The sequence below is a fragment of the Procambarus clarkii genome, chromosome 87 (genome assembly GCF_040958095.1).
Source record: "Procambarus clarkii isolate CNS0578487 chromosome 87, FALCON_Pclarkii_2.0, whole genome shotgun sequence".
NCBI lineage: Eukaryota > Metazoa > Arthropoda > Malacostraca > Decapoda > Cambaridae > Procambarus > Procambarus clarkii.
The window spans coordinates 957,577-976,832 of record NC_091236.1 but is presented as its reverse complement, the minus strand read 5'-3'; the positions used below and the strand labels follow the sequence as shown (position 1 = coordinate 976,832).

General features: G+C 41.7%; 1 protein-coding gene across 6 annotated transcripts in view; it reads right to left on the bottom strand.

Moving 5' to 3' along the window:
* The window catches only part of LOC123746990 (putative nuclease HARBI1), a 119,585-nt gene that overhangs the window by 79,474 nt on the left and 20,855 nt on the right, over positions 1-19,256 (bottom strand). Inside the window, exon 3 of one of the 6 annotated variants that reach the window (XM_069317262.1) lies at positions 16,720-16,835. The exons of the other annotated variants lie outside the window; for them this stretch is intronic. The gene's annotated coding sequence lies outside the window, so the exon portion shown is untranslated. The remainder of the gene's footprint in view (positions 1-16,719; positions 16,836-19,256) is intronic. 6 annotated transcript variants of the gene reach the window in all.

Genomic DNA, 19,256 nt, shown 5'->3' with positions numbered 1-19,256 from the left:
AACCTCTAACCTCCTTGTAGCTCTTGTTTTTCAGTTCCAGAAGCCATTTAGTTGCATGGTTTGCAACTTTTCCAGCATATTGATGAGCTTCTTGAGATACGGGAATCATACAACCATTGCATATTCCAATTTTGGTCCCACAAAGGTCGTGATTTTTTTTGTAATATCCTGCCATCCATGTGTTTAGAAGCAAATCAATGCTGGAAAGCATACATACACTTCTTTTGTCGGAAATTCCAACAGCAATTACCACCAACCACTAATTTAGCTAAGTGTATCATTCAAAGAAACTTGGATTTCGTGGCTTCTCATTGAAAATGAGACATTTGCCACGTCAACAGATCATAAGTTATCTATAAAAATTTGTAAAACAAACAGTCGGATGACTGTATCTGATAAAAAAAACACCTCGCATCTCAGAATTATTTATAAACAAAATACAGTGGTACCTCGCATAACGATCTCCCCAAAAGACGAACATTTTGGGTAACGAACGGCCCGATCGGCGTCAAATCGTCACGTATGACGAACCAGCGAATGTCCCTTCTGCAGTAATTAAGAAGGTGTGTCAGATGTGGGAAGAGATTCAAACAACTATTGAACAGACTCACCCAGAGAAAGCTGTAGTAGGCCGTTGTCTTAATCTTTTCAATGACAATGTGATGCCTTACTACAGAGAGAGCTTGCGAAGAAGGGAAAAGCAAGCTTCCATGGACAAATTTGTGGTGAGGAAATCGAGCAGTGAGCCTCAACCAGGACCTAGTGGCACTCAGGTTAAACGTCCCAGGGAGAGCACACCAGAAAGGTCCTCACTGCCTGATGTGATTATGGAAGGGGACTCCCCTTCCAAACAGTAACTCCTCTCCTCCTCCCCCCTCCTCACCATCTTCCATACGCCTACAGCACTCGACAGCAAGGTAAGTAATAACTGGAACATAGTTTTGTAGGTTTATTTAGATGAATTAGGTAAATTAGGTATAAAAATTTAGTTTGATGTGGGGTTTTTGGGGTAGTCAGGAACAGATTAATTCATTTCCCTTTATTTCTTATGGGGAAATTAACTTCGGAATGCGAGTTTTCGGAAGGCGAGGCGTCTCCAGGAACGGATTAAACTCGCATTCTGAGGTATGCCTGTACAATTTCGACTTTTTTTCACATACCCATACTGAGGGAAGGGTTTTTGACACTTTAAAAAGAAAAAAGAATTTTTTCCAGAGAATTTATTTCCTGCGCACTGCGGGGGTGTCACATTTGGAGGCAACGCAGTTAAGGGGTTAAGGACCTGCCCGAAATGCTGCGCATACTAGTGGCTTTACAAGATTGTAAATACCATGCAATGTATTCTCACAAACCCAATGTACCTTCTTGTATATAAATAAATAAATAAAATATTGGTGAAGGAAATTTTGTATTGCTTATACCCCCCCCCCCCCCACCTAATTTTTTATTGCACTACTACTGAACTGGATATAGCCAGTTCTTGAAAGCTTACTACCGACTTGGGGTTGGATATAGTAAAAGAGGTCATAACAGCAAGAACCCGGTTACTGGCTCTAGGTGGACGTAACAATAATTAAACCTTCCCCCCAAGATAGTGAAAGGAAACTCCTAGCATGATAACTCTAAATATACAGTCCACTTTAAACCAGTAACAAATTAAAATAAAATTACTAAATTAAATAATTTAATAAATAAATAAAGTCCTGCTGGGAAATTTTTCCCACATCCTTGCACAATCAGAGATAATTACTAGAGTATAATTACCTAAGTGTAGTTGCAGGATGTAATTACCTAAGTGTAATTACCTAAGTGTAGTTACAGGATGAGAGCTACGCTCGTGGTGTCCCGTCTTCCCAGCACTCTTTGTCATATAACGCTTTGAAACTACTGACGGTCTTGGCCTCCACCACCTTCTCACTTAACTTGTTCCAACCGTCTACCACTCTATTTGCGAAGGTGAATTTTCTTATATTTCTTCGTCATCTGTGTTTAGCTAGTTTAAATCTATGACCTCTTGTTCTTGAAGTGCCAGGTCTCAGGAAATCTTCCCTGTCGATTTTATCAATTCCTGTTACTATTTTGTATGTAGTGATCATATCACCTCTTTTTCTTCTGTCTTCTAGTTTTGGCATGTTTAATGCTTCTAACCTCTCCTCGTAGCTCTTACCCTTGTAACACTGTAAAGTGTTTGGTTTAGTTTATTTAAAATATATATAGTACATGAGTCACAGACAAGGATTAGAGAAGGCGCCAGCTTGGTCGGCCTGAGTCTCACACCTCTTAAGAGTTAATGACCCCAAGTGACCTGAGGTCAGATCATGCGAATTTCACCTTACTTCTACTAATCTCATAATTGGAGCCTGGTAGCCTTCAAAGATGCCGACGTTTAAGGAGTGGCTTGGTAGAGAGCCGGAGGCTATCTACTTGTGGGCGGAGTTAGCTACTAGGTTCCCCCAATATATACTCGGAGAGCTATCGATTCGACAGCATTAACCCTTAAACTGCGCAACGCGCCTGCAGGCTCGCGTCTGGTTTGCGCAACGCGCCTCCAGGTATTTTGATTTTTCACGTTCCATTCAAAACTGGCGCGCGGTGACGCGGGTATGGTATGGGTGGGTGGGGGCCCCAGTGATCGTCCGCCATCTTAAAAAAAAATCCCAGCATGCCCTGCGGCCGTGGGGAGCCTCAGTTTCACGGCAGCAACCATGTCTGACGCATCCTCTACGAGCTCCCGCTCCACGGTGACCCACGGTCATGGAAAACGACTCTCTGAGGAGGAAATACGCGATATTTTGTATGATGACGGTGCTCTGGATGATGACCTGGACTATGATCCAGATAAAGACCTAACTCAGAGATCTGATACGAGTGAGGAAGAGACAGAATTGGAAGATGTGGCGAGTGTGTTGGGTACTCGTGCCTCGCCCGGCCTGCCTCGCCGCCCTGGGTCAACACCGTTATCATCACCACCATCATGTATGTCCCCAGACGCTAGTAGTTTATTCAGTGATAGTATATGTGACGAATCTTTCTCGGGCTTCAGTGACATTGGCTCCGATACGAGTAGTGTGGACGACTCGAGTACGAGCAGTGGTGGTGTTACCAGGCGGGGTTTTGCTACCTCAGCAACACGCCGCGGCAGGCGGCAGCGTGCCTCACAGCATGTGGACAACGACAGTGGCCCCTCAACATCATTTATTCGTGGTAGGTCTACAGTACGTAAATCTGCCTCAGCGCCTAGCATACCCTCACGCAGCTCCAGCAGAAGCAGCGGACGACGTAGCCGTAGTTTTGGTGCTCGTGGTGGTGTTGGCCGTGGTGTTGGCGCCAACACCAAACCCCCTGGTGTACTTGTGTGGGAGGATTGTACCACATTTGCCCCTCAAATACCAACATTTGATGATAGCGATTTTGGTGTTACACCATTATTCCCATATACTGGTGATGATATGGCAGACATGGAATATTTTCAGGCATATTTTGACAATGTATTCATGACGCATCTTGTGACTGAGACAAACAGGTTCGCTCACAGCCTCATAGACGAAGGCATTTTACCTGCCTCATGGCTCACACGATGGAAGGACACGACAATCGACGAAATGTACGTGTTTCTGGCACTCACCATGATGATGAAGCACTCTGAGAAAGCTGTCATCCAGGAATATTGGAGCAAAGACAGCCTTGTTCCAACGCCTGTGTTCAACCGGTACATGTCGCGTGATAGGTATCTCTTGATTCTCAGGTGCCTGCATTTCGAGAATAATGCAAATGGGGACAGACACGACAGACTGTGGAAAGTACGGAAGATATTCAGTGACATGAAAGGGAAGTTCAGGGATTATTTTGTACCTGGACAGAATGTGGTTATTGACGAGTCGCTTGTACTGTTCAAGGGGCGACTGGCATTCAAGCAGTACATTCCATCAAAGCGGCACCGATTTGGACTGAAGTTTTTTGTGCTATGCGACTGTGAGACTGGTATTGTCTTGGACATGATATTATATTCTGGTACAGACGTCGACATACCGGCTCAAGATGAACACGGGTTCTCTGGCAGTGTTGTAAAAACCCTGATGGAAACGTTGCTGAACAAGGGGCATGTACTGTACACCGACAAGTATTACACCAGCCCCTTATTGACCAGATACCTCCTTGCCCACAACACCGGCGTATGTGGCACTGTGAAGAGCCATAGGAAGGAAATGCCAGTGTTCGGTATAGCTATAGCCGTGGGTGAGTGCCAGCTGCGCAAGTGTGACAATACGCTGTCAGTGCGGTGGAAGGACAGACGCGAGGTGAATATGCGGAGTACGATTCACACCGGTGCCATGTTGGACAGTGGGAAAGTCCACTTTCAGACACGCAACACCGTGTATAAGCCAGACTGTGTCATAGACTATAACGTGAACATGCGCCTCGTCGATAAGTGTGACATGATGCTTGGTGGAGTGGAGTGCGTGCGCAAGTCTGTGAAGTGGACTAAAAAGTTCTTCTTCCACCTGATGGATGTTGCAGTGCTCAACTGCTTCAATATGTACTTAGTAAAATCTGGCAGGAGACCGTCTATACGTACATTCAGTGCTGGTGTTGTGTCACAGCTGCTAGTAAAGTATGGCAAGGAGGGTTCTGTTGTACCGCGCGGAGTGCAAGCAACAATGCCACATGCAGCTCCAGACAGATTGAGGGGTAATGAGAACTTCGGAGTACATATGCTCGAGTATATGCCAGGCACAGCATCACGGGAGAAGGGTAAACGTGCCTGTATAGTATGCAGGAACACTACCCGCAGAGAACAGAAACGAAGATGTATCAGCACCTGGTGCGTGGAGTGCAAGGTGCCACTCTGCCCCGTTGGCTGTTTCGCAGCATATCACACACACTCGCGGAGTACTGAGTGTGTTTATGGTGTGTGTATATAGTGTGTGATACTGTACAGTGTGTATATAAAGTGTAAATATAAATTTATTTGGCATGATACATTGGAAATTGTGCAGGATAAGAGAACTTGTTTGTGATGCACGTAACACAGTGTCTACGGACAGTACGGATGTTGTACTGCGATATTATAGTGTACGTGTTCATTATACATTGAATTGGCACATAAAAACAATGAAAATGTATTGGGAAATGTGCGCAATAAATGAACAAAAATATATTCGCGGCAACTCGCGCGCCCCGCCCCGAGCGCCCCACCGCCTCTGAGAGCTTACACCACGGGCGCACGGGGAATGATGGACGTCACGCCCCAACTTCCGGACCCCATAGCACCCAAAGTAAGTACAATTTCGAATTTTTTTTTACATACCCATACTCAGGGAAGGGTTTTTGACACTTTAAAAAGAAAAAAGAATTTTTTCCAGAGAATTTATTTCCTGCGCACTGCGGGGGTGTCACATTTGGAGGCAACGCAGTTAGGGGGTTAAGCATTAAGAAGACAGAAGACCAGGCAGCAGAGCAGGACGACAACAGCCGAGACAGACTGTCGGTCGGACGGGGGTGACGCTGCCTGACAGCTGCAGACTCCCCCCCACCCTCTATCCAGCTATAGGCAGGCACTTGGCGAGTTGAACATTAAGGTGACTTGGTCGTGTTTTACAAGTGTTGTGTGATGATCAGGGGCAGTCAGTTGTAGTGTTCTCAGATTCTTGGAGGATGACTCACTTTACATATATATATATCTTGAACATTGCTTAAATTATGATACTTAGTATGTGAAATATAATTGAATTTATTATTTAAATGGCCTTTAACTGTGTCCCCTATGTTTGGAGTTGATACATGGTAATAACATCTTTTGAGAATATTGTGATACAGACAAGTTCCATTCCTTGTCTTGTATGTAATGGTCTAGAATGGATGGTGGGAGCATTTCTACTTCTACTATCTACTCTTCTACTACTATCTATCTACACCTCTCCCTCCACCCCTCTCTAAACTCTCACTTTCAACTAATGACCCTCCTCGCTCCTCCCTACCTCTCACCCCAAACCCTCACTAATTACTTCACTATTCATTTCTTTCCTTTCGTTTTCTCTTATACGTTTGTGGCAGTGAAATGTATTCTAGAGTTCTCTCTAGGGTTTCAGGTAACTGATCCAGTTACGGCGCCTTGTAGTCGTAGCACCTAGGTAGTCAAATACCTAGGTTACAAGGTGTTGAACGAGAGAGGTTGCCTTAGGAACTCTAGAGGTGCTCTAGAATAGTTAGCTAACCGAGGACGGAATAACGGACTAGGGAGAGCTGTTTCCCCCGGCCTCGTTAGTTAACTGGGGGGTGGAATAATGGACAAGATAGAGCTATTTCCCCCCCCCCCCTCCCGTTACACCCTTCAGTTCTGGGAGCCACTTAGTAGCATGTCTTTGCACCTTTTCCAGTTTGTTGATGTGCTTCTTAAGATATGGGCACCACACAACAGCTGCATATTCTAGCTTTGGCCTAACAAAAGTCATGAACAATTTCTTTAGTATATCGCCATCCATGTATTTAAATGCAATTCTGAAGTTAGAAAGCATAGCATAGGCTCCTTGCACAATATTCTTTATGTGGTCCTCAGGTGATAGTTTTCTATCTAGAACCACCCCTAGATCTCTTTCTTTATCAGAATTCTTTAAAGATTTCTCACATAATATATAGGTTGTGTGGGGTCTATGTTCTCCTATTCCACATTCCATAACATGACATTTATTAACATTAAATTCCATTTGCCAAGTGGTGCTCCATCTACTTATTTTGTCCAGGTCTTCTTGAAGGGCATGACAATCATCTAAATTCCTTATCCTTCCTATTATCTTAGCATCATCAGCAAACATGTTCATATAATTCTGTATACCAACTGGTAGATCATTTATGTACACAATAAACATCACTGGTGCAAGAACTGAACCCTGTGGTACTCCACTTGTGACATTTCTCCATTTCGATACATTGCCTCTGATTACTGCCCTCATTTTTCTATCAGTCAGAAAATTTTTCATCCATGATAGAAGCTTACCTGTCACCCCTCCAATATTTTCCAGTTTCCAGAACAACCTCCTATGTGGAACTCTGTCGAAAGCCTTTTTTAGGTCCAGATAGATGCAGTCAACCCAACCATCTCTTTCCTGTAATATCTCTGTGGCTCGATCATAGAAACTGAGTAAATTCGATACACAGGATCTTCCAGATCGAAAACCATACTGTCTGTCTGATATTATATCATTTCTCTCTAGGTGTTCTACCCATTTAGTTTTGATTAGTTTTTCCAATACTTTCACTATTACACTTGTCAATGATACAGGTCTATAATTGAGGGGGTCTTCCCTGCTGCCACTTTTGTAGATTGGAACTATGTTAGCCTGTTTCCACACGTCTGCTACGATTCCTGTACACAGGGATGCCTGAAAGATCAGGTGAAGTGGAATGCTGAGCTCAGGTGCACATTCTCTCAGAACCCATGGTGAAACTCCATCTGGACCAACTGCTTTGTTCTTACTTAGCTCCTTGAGCATTTTTTCCACTTCGTCTCTAGACACCTCTATGTGCTCTATGTTGTTCTCTGGAATTCTTATTGTATCTGGTTCCCTAAAGATTTCATTTTGTACAAACACACTTTGGAACTTTTCGTTTAGTGTTTCACACATTTCCTTTTCATCTTCCGTGAATCTATTTCCCATTTTCAACCTCTGAATATTATCCTTTACCTGCAATTTGTCGTTTATGAATTTATAGAATAGACCTGGTTCTGTTTTACATTTGTCTGCAATCCCTTTTTCAAAATTTCTTTCTGCCTCTCTCCTCACTGCCGTGTAGTTGTTTCTCGCATCTTTGTATCGCTGGTATGTTTGGGGGTTCGGCCTCTTCCTGTATTGATTCCATTTTTGTGTCTTTTGGTCTCTAGCCCTCTCGCAATTTCTATTGAACCAATCCTGTTTCCTAGTTCTGCATCTCTGTTTTGGTATAAATTTTTTTGTGCCTTTATCATATATTTCACAAAACTTGACATACATCTCATTCACTTCCTTGCCTAGCATCAAGTCTGTTCAATTATACTCACTAAAAAAATTTCTAAGGTCACCATAATGTCCTCTCCTGAAGTCTGGTTTTTCAACTGCTTCAAACTCCTTATTTTCTTCCAGCTTATAACGCATTGCATACTATATTCCCAAAAAGACATGGTCACTTTTACCCAAGGGAGGAAGGTACTGAATGTCAAATATCTCTTCCTGTGGGACATTTGGGGTTTGACTCTAATTATTTAAATATTAATATAGTAAATTCAATTACGAAGGACCACCCACTTTTATAGTAAAAGAGGGAAACTGAGAAAATATGATCATTAGAAAATTCTAGATGAACCAGTAACTATGGATAAAATACTAGAGAACATGATCATTGAAATAATTAATGGGCTGTATAATTAAATGAATCAAAGCCTCAAACACCTACATTGGGGGTATTACTGGAACTCAGTACGTCCAGGAACTAGTGTGGTTCGTTCACCAGTCCAATGTATAATAATCTAATCCTATGAATATTTATGAAATCATTATCGTTATCATTAATGGGAACATAGATTATGAATATGTATAATAATAATTATAATAAACACATGTTAATCCAATGAACAGGGTTCTGCATGTAAAAGAGTACAGATAATAATCAAGGAATACAAAGAAATCTTAGCTTAATGACGATTCCTTAGAAGTTAGTTACGACTCATCTTCTGATTCCCCTGGACTCGTCATGGAACACTGGGAGGTGATTAACATGAGAAATGACAGCACGGAGAATTCTTCACACACGCTGTAAATCAAATTAGTTTCAGTAGTAACAAATTAAACTACTAGGAATCTATATTCAAGAAAACGAGATTAAACATCAGGAAAATAATAACCTGTAGTTTTTAGTTGTCACACGTCGTCACGACAAGCTACCCACCTATAAACCCACCCCCTATCTGATGCATCAAACAAGGATCAAGGTACTTAGCTAATATGGGCACTGTGTAAGTTAAAGCTTGCCGAAGGTCGCGTCCTAGGCTCTGGTCTAGCCTATCTTAGATACTGACGCGCTTCACTGGCCGGTCACGTGGAGTTACATAGAACCAAATTTAACAGGTTCAGTAAATGACACTGACACCAGGTGAAGGTATTGTCTGCAAAGGTTCTTCACACCTCACAGTGGCGACTTTCTTCTGGAGATTTGATGGCGTTTACCCTGATGGCTGGGTAATGGCGTCTCCTCGTGAGCACCACGTGAACACGTCTACTCGTGAGCGCTTCAACACGTGGACTGGCGTCTCTTCCGCCCCGCTCCGCGTCCCGCGTTTGTTAAACAAATTATTTGTTATGGATATTGTAATTTCTTGAAGTTGTGCTTGAAATGCTCGGGTGAGGACGGGTTTATTATTTGGAAGAGTTAAATATTATTATTTGCCCGTTTTATGATAGTAAACGAACAATGGAGAAGAATTAAAGTCTCTCCAGGGCATTCACGCGTGACGTTAATTTTATTACTAGATAACAGCTATAACTATAAACGCTCTATTTGGCTTTAGTTGGAGATAAAACATCTAAACTATTGGGACCGACTAAAGAGCCTAAAACTGTACTCCCTTGAGCGCAGGCGGGAGAGGTACATAATAATTTACACGTGGAAAATATTAGAGGGGCTGGTCCCAAACCTGCACACAGAAATAACATCACATGAGACCAGAAGACATGGCAGGATGTGCAGAATACCCCCGTTGAAAAACAGAGGTGCAACTGGTACTCTGAGAGAGAACTCTATCAACATCAGAGGTCCGAGACTGTTCAACACGCTTCCACTACACATAAGGGGCATAACTGGCCGACCCCTCACAGTGTTCAAGAGAGAACTGGATAAGCACCTCCAAAGGATACCTGATCAACCAGGCTGTGACTCGTACGTCAGGCTGCGAGCAGCCGCGTCCAACAGCCTGGTTGATCAGTCCAGCAACCAGGAGGCCTGGTCGACGACCGGGCCGCGGGGACGCTAAGCCCCGGAAGCACCTCAAGGTAACCTCAAGGTAGGAGATCAGTTTATCTGTAATTATCACACAGAACACCGTTGTTTATAGAGAATCATATTCAATTCTCAGACACATTGGATATAAATGTGTTTATTACAATGGAATTTGACGCAATACTGGCGTCGGGTGACGTAAGAATTCTAGCCTTATTGTACAGATGTAATTATTAGTACATGTGAATTCTACGTTGGGTTAATTTTAATCACTACAATGATTAGTAGAATTAGTAGTAATTAATGAGAATACAACAGTGTTGTATTTAGTGTTGGAAATTTCCAACACTTCCTCCTTCCTGGTAAATATCAAATCTAGCATGGAGGGAACATCCCCTTCCCTCATCCTCGTAGCTTGTTTAACGTGTTGATACAAGAATGTTTCCAGGATGAGGTCTACAAATTTACAGGTCCAAAAATCTTCTGTTTTAGCTTCATATGCTTCCCAGTCAATGGATTTCAAGTTGAAGTCACCGACTATCAACAGTCGTGATCTATCGGTATCCGCTCTCGCTATAATCTCTCATTATTGTTATAAGACCTTCACGTTTACTATCTAGCTCCTCCTTTGACCATGTGCTGCTTGGCGGTGGACTATATGCATTTATTATCATTAGTTTATCATCCTCATGGCAGATCTCTAGTGCTATTATGTCAACTTCTTGTGGATTGGCAGTCATTATTTCGTTCACCTTTAGGTGTTCTTTTACCAGCACAGCAACGCCACCGCCTTTCCTAATTTTTCTGTCCCGTCTCCAAATTGAGTAGCCCCTTGGGAATATGACCTCATTTAAAATTACATCTTCAAGTTTTGTCTCCGTGAGTGCAACAATGTCTGGTGTCTGCAGCTGTATTACATCACTTAACTCCAGTATCTTCGATCTCACTCCATCTATGTTGGTGTATGCAATCTTCAGGAACTTGTTCCCCCTCTCCTTATTCTTCACTCCCCCTCTCTCTATTGATTTTGCTGGTTTGCCTTTATGTACCACTTTACTGGTTTGCCTACCCCTATCACTTTGTAGAAAAAAGAATTTATTTCTTCTTCATTCCTGCTCTCATTTAAACGTTTTGCCTCGGCGAGGTTCAGTTTCAGCTTCTCTCTATCTTCTTTTGAAAGATCTCGTCTTAACGCCCACCCTTTCCCATCCTCATCACTTTGTAATTTTCTAGCATTCCTTAGTACTTCTTCCATCTGTTTGGCACCGTTTAGGGTGATCCTCAAAGGTCGATCTTTCCCTTTTACGTACCTGCCTATTCTCCGGTAGTCGCACACATTCTCTATGGTAAGACCTTCTACGAGGCCAACAATTTTATCTACTACTTTCGCTTCTTCTACAGCTCTTTCTGACCAAGATGTTATCTCCTTCTCTTTGCAACCAAAGATTATCAGGGACTTACTCCGATCAACTGTGTTTTGCACCAACTTCGGGTTAGATGCCAATTCTTTCCTCACTTCTAGCCTAATGTTTGTTTGGTCTTGGTTGCTGCAGTGTTTGACTTCCTTTACTGCTTCTTCTATTTTTTCCTTCTCCTTGGCCACTTGTGCATAAGTGAGTTGCATATCTTTCTTGCACTGTTCTATTCCCTGTGTAACTTCCTCCATCTGTGCTGACAAAAGCTGTTTCTCCTGTTGAATTTCCTTGCCTAACCTATTGTAGTCATTTATGTTTAAATTTACTTTAACTTCTTCCAAAGCTATTTTTAAGAGTTTATTTTCTTCTTCCATGGCTTTGCAATTTGTTTCCAATTGATTCTTATCCTTGCGCAAGTCTTTCACTAAACCCTCAAGACATAAAACTTTGCTATTCAAATGGTCATTACTTTCTTTCAATTTACTAATTATTTCTACATGAGAGTTCACTATAGTATCTAAATTTACCAACTTGTTATGTAGACTGCTAATATCAATGCTTTCTTCATTGAATCCCTCAAAATCAAGCTCTGTTTTGTTTTTCCCCTTGCCAGTGGCCATCTTGAATGTTCTTCTCTGCACTGTAAACACTAGGGCAACTTTTTCTCATCCGATTTTTCACTTCCCTTAGCACTTTCCTGTTATCTCACCTATTTTTCAAGAGCACTATACCTTTATGTTCTCTGGGACACTACTCACTACCATCAACCTGTACTACAATACTTAGGATTGTTGAAATATGCTGGAGCTCCTCTGCTGCAAGTGTTGACCCTAGGGGTGTCACCTTTTATTTCACCACACAATGTGGTGGTGTAGTTACGCTCTTGATGTCCCAACCTCCCAGTACTCTTTTATCATATAACGCTTTGAAAATACAGGTACTGACGATTTTGGCCTCCTCCACCTTCTCACCTTTTATTTATTTATTTATTTATTTATTTATTTGTATGTAAGAAGGTACATTGGGGGTTAACAGAGAACATAGAAATTAGGTTGAATTTACATTCTTGTAGAGCCACTAGCATGCATAGCGTTTTTGGGCAAGTCCTTAAACTAACAGATAATTTTTAGGTAATTCACAGTAAAATTGACAAAAAATGTTTACAGATACTTTACAGCTTTACTTTACAGATACAGATAATTTTAAGTAGAATAATTACAGTGAAATTGACAACAAATGTTTACAAGTACATAGCAAGAAATTGACACAAAAGCAGATTAGAATAATAAACAAAAATAACAATGCACAATAATGAACAAGGATTACTAGGTACATTAGGATAACACTTCAGGGTTGTACATTGGTTCACTGAAGGATCATTTCAAGGAATAATGCAGTAGAATATGCACTCAGTACAACCATGATATCAGATGATATCTAAGATTACAATGGTAAAGTAATATGGCTTAGGTACAATTATGGAGGGATTGGGTAGCACTAGATACAGTGCGAAGATAAAGTACTAGGTAGAAAACTATGAAGATGAAATTAGGTGCTTTTTGGTTTTATTTCTTTGAATCTATTCTCGTAATAGGAACACTTTGCTCTTCTTGTTATATTGGTAAGCACTGACGAGTACCTCTTAACTACTTCCTTTGCAACTATCTTGAGGTTATCTTGAGATGATTTCGGGGCTTTTTTAGTATCCCCGCGGCCCGGTTCTCGACCAGGCCTCCACCCCCAGGAAACAGCCCGTGACAGCTGACTAACACCCAGGTACCTATTTTACTGCTAGGTAACAGGGGCATAGGGTGAAAGAAACTCTGCCCATTGTTTCTCGCCAACGCCCGGGATCAAACCCGGGACCACAGGATTACAAGTCCAGTGTGCTGTCCGCTCGGCCGACCGGCTCCCTAGGCCAATCCTAAGTTTTTTTCATATTCATGTTTCTTGTCAATTGCTTTGAGTATGCCATTAGTGAGCCAGAGATTATTTAACCTCTTGCCAGTTACTTGCTTGATGAGGATAGGACAATAAGTATTGTAAAGGCTTCAAATTTTGGAAAGGAAGAGGCTAGTTAACAAATTTATATCCTGTGTATTATTATATTCAGATTCCCAGTTTATATTGTGGAGGGCATTTGTGAGATTGCCTACTGCTGCTTCACTGTGTAACCTAAAGGTAATTTTCTTGTTAGCTGGTGGTGTTATGGCCATGTTCGCTACAAGGAAGGTATGATAGTGGTCAATTATTCTGTCAGTGATCATACCTGATGTAAGGGGGAAGCTGTTATGTTGGTCCATAAGTGATCCAGGGTAGAAGTGGAACTTTGAGTGAATCGAGTGGGCCTGGTGATTGCAGGGATGAGCATACAGGAATTCCCGCTGTTAAGGAAATAGTCGACTTGAGAGCTATTTTGTTGCCCTAAGCCAATATTGAAGTCACCTCCCAGAACTATGTGATTTTTGTTGAGGTTGTTGTTTATGATAAGATTCCTTAAGTTATCTGAGAATGCAGCTATGTTAGTATTGGGAAATCTATAGATGGCTCCAATAGTCAAGGAGGATTTAAGGGATTTAATTGAAAATTGAGCAGAAGTATATTCACAGTAGTCATTTCTATCACTAATGACACTGTTGCAGATGAAAGTATCTTGGTAGTATATAGCTGTGCCACCACCTTTTTTGTTAGGCCTACAGTTGTGAATGGCTCTATAACCAGCTAAGTTGAAAAGTTGGGTACGGCCTTTACTTAGCCAGGTTTCTGTTAAAATAATGAATGATAGTTACAATTACACACCGAAAGGGAACTACAACTACGACAGGCAACTGCCCTACAACAATCAGCACTGGTCAGAACAAACTTAATATGTCCACGCATAATGGGCGTGCCGAAAAAGTCTCCCAGTCAAATTATCACTAATAGAGTAACCTCATTCATCTTTGCCAACATACAAGGACTGAAAACAAGAACAAACAACAAAGTACAGTTCATAAATGGCCTCCTCGCAGAGTCAAATGTAGTATTTGGAGCTTTCACAGAAACCTATGCAGGGGAATTCTTAGACAGTGAGATCTGGATTCCAGGATATAACCTATACAGGCGTGATAGGAAAATTAGGTCACATGGAGGAGTGGATCTGTATATTAGGGAAGACCTTGTATGCTCGGAACTCCTTAACGTTACAAATGAGGTGGTAGAGGTACTGGGATTAAAATTAGAGAAAATAAATTTAGTGATTATTCTAATATACAAACCGCCAGATGCAACGGCCGAGGAATTCACAGAACAGATAAACAAAATAGAGAATAGCCTTGATAATTTGGAGAACCCGATACCTGATATTATCTTCCTAGGTGACTTCAACTTGCTTAGTCTCAGGTGGAGAAAAGCAAACAATAATATTATACCAGGAAATCTATCGGGACCTAACCAACCACAGATTAGAGAACTACTTAGATTCTGTGACAAATTTTCACTCAACCAGCAGATATCGGAGCCAACGAGAAATGAAAATATTCTAGATCTGGTCTTTACAAACAATGAAGACATTATCAGAGACATTACGATATCAGATACCACATACTCAGATAACAAGCTCATTGAAGTACAAACAACCATCAATACTCAGAATAGACCTATAACGTTGATAACCGAGAGGGGCTATTCAGTAAATTCAATTTTAATAATAAAAGGATAGACTGGGAGATAATAAACAGGGAACTTGCAAACATTTCATGGGAAACTGTTCTAAGTAATACAAGCCCGACAGAAGGAATAGAAAAACTGACTTCGGAAGCGTATCAAGTCTGCCTGAAACATGTTCCTTCGAGGAAAGCCAGAAAGAGATCCAACGTAGAAAGAGAACGCAGACGACACTATAAGCAAAGGAAAAAATAACGGAAATGCTTATGCAGACAAATTTCCTGTCAAAGAAGGAATAATTTAAATATTGAATTGAAATATTAATTTAAATAATTTAAATATTGATTGAAGAAATCGAGCGGAAATTGAAACACTCATATCAAACTGAAGAAAGGCAGTTAGAACAGAAAGCAATTCAGGAAATAAAGAAAAATCTAAAATACTTCTTCACATGTGCCAAATCAAAAGCAAAAACCACTGCCAGTATTGGACCTATTCGTACAAGTGAAGGTTCATACACGGAGGATGACAAGGAAATTAGTGAAATCCTAAAAAAGCAGTATGAGGACATGTTTAGCACTCCAATAAACAACATGAAAGTGTAAGATCCAGACAATTTCTTTATGCGGGATATTCAAACCCCTGCAAATATAACCGATATCAACATGAGCACACTAAACTTTGAAAGAGAAATTGAAAACATGCCCATGCACTCGGTCCTAGGTCTAGATTCATGGAATTCAATATTTATAAAGAAATGCAAAGTGCCGGTAGCACAGGCACTCAGAATAGTGTGGAGGAAGAACTCGGACACAGGGGAGATACCAGATGCACTTTAAAGTAGCAGACATAGCCCCTCTACACAAGGGAGGGAGCAAAGCATTGGCAAAGAATTATAGACTAGTTGCACTAACATCGCACATGATAAAAGTATTTGAGAGAGTGATTAGGAGTCAGGTCACCAATTTCATGGAGACCAATGACCTTCACAACCCAGGCCAACATGGATTTCGAGCGGGAAGATTGTGCCTCTCACAGCTACTTGAGCACTATGACAAAGTCACTGAGGCATTAGAAGAAAAACAGAATGCTGATGTGATATACACGGACTTCGCAAAGGCTTTCGATAAATGTGACCATGGCGTGATAGCACACAAAATGAAGTCAATGGGAATAACCGGTAAAGTAGGACGCTGGATACTCAGTTTTCTATCAAACAGGACTCGGTGAGTAATAGTCAACCATATAAAATCTAGTCCGAGCGCAGTTAAAAGCTCTGTACCTCAGGGTACAGTCCTTGCACCGCTGCTTTTCCTTATTCTCATATCAGATATAGACAAAAATACAAGTCACAGCTTCGTATCATCCTTTGCAGATGACACAAAAATCAGTATGAAAATTACCTCGGCTGAAGACATTGAAAAACTTCAAGCTGATATAAATAAAGTTTTCAACTGGGCATCAGAAAAAACAAACATAACATGATGTTTAACAGTGATAAATTCCAGGTACTCAGGTATGGTAAAAATGAGGGCCTTAAACATAATACAGGGTACAAAACACAATCAAATGTGCCCATAGTAGGAAAACAGCATGTAAAGGATTTGGGAATAATGATGTCTGACGACCTAACGTTTAGGGAGCATAATCAAGCAAATATTGCGACAGCCAGAAAAATGATAGGATGGCTTACGAGAACTTTCAAATCCAGAGATCCCATCACAATGGTTGTACTCTTCAAGTCACTTGTGTTGTCCCGTCTTGAGTACTGCTTAGTACTCAATTCCCCCTTCAGAGCAGGAGAGATTGCTGAAATAGAGGGAATACAGAGAACACATACGGCACGCACAGACGCGATAAAGCCCCTAAATTATTGGGATCGTCTCAAAGCCCTCCAAATGTACTCACTAGAAAGAAGACGAGAGAGATATCAAATAATATACATGTGGAAGATACTGGAGGGCCAAGTACCAAATCTACACAGTAAAATAACAACGTGCTGGAGTGAAAGATATGGAAGAAAATGCAGAATAGAACCAGTGAAGAGCAGGGGTGCCATAGGCACAATCAGAGAACACTGTATAAACATCAGAGGTCCACGGTTATTCAACACCCTCCCAGCGAGCATAAGAAATATTGCCGGAACAACCGTGGACATCTTCAAGAGGAAACTAGATTTATTCCTCCAAGGAGTGCAGGACCAACCGGGCTGTGGTGGGTATGTGGGCCTGCAGGCCGCTCCAAGCAACAGCCTAGTGGCCCAAACTCTCACAAGTCGAGCCTGGCCTCGGGCCGGGCTTGGGTAGTAGAAGAACTCCCAGAACTCCATCAACCAGGTATCAACCAGGTATAGTTCAGTACCTAGCGCAGAGAGTAGTGTATTTATATCATCAAAATGTTTACCAAGTGATCTGACATTTTGGTTGAAAACTGAAGTGTTATTTCGGAGTTTGTTTTTTTCCTGGTGTGATGTGTAATATCTGTAGTGGTGATGGTCAGTGTGTTGATTATTGTATATTTGAGATAGTAGATTTTGTTCAGGATAAACATCAGCTTGCGTGTGGATGCAATGGAGTAAAGGTACAAAAAGGAAAGCAAGTACAGAGCAGTAAAATACTATATCTGCTAAAAATATAAAATAATTATGGTAAACAGAGAAAAAAAATAAGAGAAAATATGCAAATATATATATAATAGAAAAAATAATATAAAATGAAGATCACTGAAATGAGACAGTAATAGCAAATAACAATTGATAAGTCTATAAAACATTAGCTTACTTTAATAATATAATTACACTAAAGTTAATTACTAAAGTTACACTAAAACAAAAATAAGGTAGATTACTTAGAGATACACTTAGGTACACTGAATAATAAAGTTTATACTAGAGGACACAGGCAAAGCCAGTGTACAATGGAACAAGGAAGTATGGAGCATATGTAAAATAGAGTAAAAAACAAGAAAAAGACAATAACAAAGATGACAATTTTAAGAAAAGAAAAAAACTTTTGAAAGGAAAGGCAGAGCTATAGTACACTTTGGTAGTTAGATGAGACTATAATTTATATTCTGGTTATTCAGCTGTTATCCCACAGTCATCCAGGAAAGAATTGAGGTGTGCCTCAATGGTTATTACATAAGTTTTTTCAGTGTCAGTCTTCCTGGCTATACTTTTACCATCTCGCACAAAACAATGTTTACTTGCAGGGGAATTTTTGCAGATTCCACGCAGCTTAACCCTTAAAGTGCGCATCACGTCATATGAAGTGTAAATCGTTTTACCAGTCAACTGCGCTTCACGTCATATGACGATTATGGGTACCGCGCACGATTTGAATGGCCCGCGGTGTAGCTGGGGGTCCCATACGCTGCCCAGGGGCTATAGTAAACAGCGGCCATTGTGAAAAAAATTCCCGCTCACGAACCGAAGGCATGGGAGGCCTCAGTTTAGCGAGAGTCACCATGGCGAGCGCACGGTCAAACGCCTCACGGGCACGCACCACTCAATCCCTCACCCCAGAGCAAATAGCCCACGAATTATTCTCTGAAGGTGAAGAAAGTGTGTTTGATGATTCAGACAATGATGAGGATTATACACAGTTGTCGGGTGATAGTAGCAGCAGCAGTGAGAGTGACAATGCTCGCCATGCCATGGCGAGGCCTCTACGCTCACCCATGCCTCCTCGGCCAGTTTCTACCCCAATTCTACCACAACCTCACAGTTCCTGTGGATATTTTCTGTTTGAGGGTGACGAGTCAGAGGGAGGTGACTCTTTTCTGGGTTTAGTGACTCAGATCATAGTTTTATTGAGCCTGTGGCTGGTACCAGTGGTGTAACTGGGCGAGAAATTGTCGCGTCAGCAGCATCTCGCCCAGCCAAGCGCCACCGCATGGCACCACATGAGGGACCAAGACCCTCGTGTTCACGTGCATCCACCTCACGTGCATCCACCTCAGGTGCATCCACCTCACGTGCATCCACCTCACGTGCACCCACCTCACGTGCACCCACCTCACGTGCACCCACCTCACGTGCACGTAGCCGCCGTGCTTCTCGCAGACGGTATTCAGCTCCTGGTCGCCGGTATGCATCGCTTCCTCGCCGTCTTTCCTCTGCATTTCGCAGGACTCCTGGTGTACTTGAGTGGAGTGATGGTGACGATTTTATTCCTAATATTCCTCACTTTGACGATAAAGATGTAGGGATTACAAACCTTTTCCCTAATC